The following is a 1,302-nucleotide window of genomic DNA, read 5'->3' on the forward strand; positions in this document are numbered from 1 at the left end:
TGTTTGTCACGATATAAGCGCCCACGCGATAACCCTAATCCATCGTTCTGGCGTACCATCCAGACACTACGTGTTTCAAATATGTATATATTTGGGTATTCCATATACAATTCAAATTATTTTCCTTGGCCATACTATGACAGCATGTGCATTAATAGTCGCTATAGCATAATCTTAATATTTTCTTTTCGTGAAAACGCAAAGTCCATGTGTTCGCGCGTCGTTTTCATGGATCTTTCGGGATAGTTACAAAGTTGCATAAGTTCTGCAGACACAAATGATTACACGCGTTCGTGTCAGCGAAGTGGATGGAAGAATGAATGAGGTCTAATCTAACAGCTCAATAAGACGCTAGTCGGGATCTTTTGTTGGATCACCATCGAACTGAATGATTCATTTCTTATTCTCCTCCTCCTGCTCCTTCTCACTAAAGATAAGGTATCCAGCACGCTATCCGAAGACGTCTTGATGAGAGGGCGTAGATGACAGGTTTGTGTCACCGTGGGTCGGTCCCCCCCGGGTTCTCCCATGTGTGTTGTTTGAATCTCAGTACAGTGGAAGGATGTCGGGGGATTAACTTGTATATACAAGTGAAAGCATAGTATGTCACCTATTTTTGTATCAAGGGATGGGGATGTCTCCTATCAACTAATGTTATTGTTGGTTCGGGACTAGCCGGAAGGTGAAGGAACTGTTTAAACTAGAATTTTGATTTTTTTTTCTTTTTGAGGTTTACAGAAAAAATATATATGTAAATTAGTCAACTGTTATACAAGCTTGATTTATGAAAAAAAAAGAGGATATGATTAATCACTATTTTTAATACTCCTGGTAAACTTTCGGCGTAGGACACCAGTCATCTGCGAGGTTAATACACGGGATAGTTTTGGCTGAACATTTCGTCTGGTCAGACAGGCGATGTAAAGCAATGTAACATTTGATATGGTTTTATCCAAATTATTCCATTTGAGTTTCTTTCTAACAAAATTCTAATGTTTTTGAAATAAAAGCGAATAACAACCAAGACTTAAACCCAATGGATTTGGTTTTATTAATTCCTGGATCATAAAATTTTGAGTGAATTGTCGTCCCATTGTTGACTCACAAAGTGTCTTTGAGAATCGCACCAATATGAACCCACAGAAAACGGTAAATGTGGTGCCGTTCACCATACCTTTTCGAAGTACATTTTATCATTGTTGTCTCTATGACTATCATTACCAGAATTATTATTCATTCATGTGATTTATTTTTTGTCTGTAGAAATATGGTTTATATAAAAGGGAGTTTAATTAAGTAATA

General features: G+C 37.3%; 1 protein-coding gene across 6 annotated transcripts in view; it reads left to right on the plus strand.

Moving 5' to 3' along the window:
* The window catches only part of LOC143037551 (sodium- and chloride-dependent transporter XTRP3), a 201,063-nt gene extending 200,026 nt beyond the window's left edge, over positions 1 to 1,037 (plus strand). For all 6 annotated transcript variants that reach the window (XR_012967478.1, XM_076205971.1, XM_076205972.1 and 3 more), the window contains one exon: positions 1 to 1,037. This exon is cut by the window's left edge and continues 3,148 nt beyond it. The gene's annotated coding sequence lies outside the window, so the exon portion shown is untranslated.
* The last annotated feature ends 265 nt before the right edge of the window (positions 1,038 to 1,302 follow it).

Source organism: Oratosquilla oratoria, chromosome 22 (genome assembly GCF_046742065.1).
Source record: "Oratosquilla oratoria isolate Oo_2021 chromosome 22, ASM4674206v1, whole genome shotgun sequence".
NCBI classification, from domain to species: Eukaryota; Metazoa; Arthropoda; class Malacostraca; order Stomatopoda; family Squillidae; genus Oratosquilla; species Oratosquilla oratoria.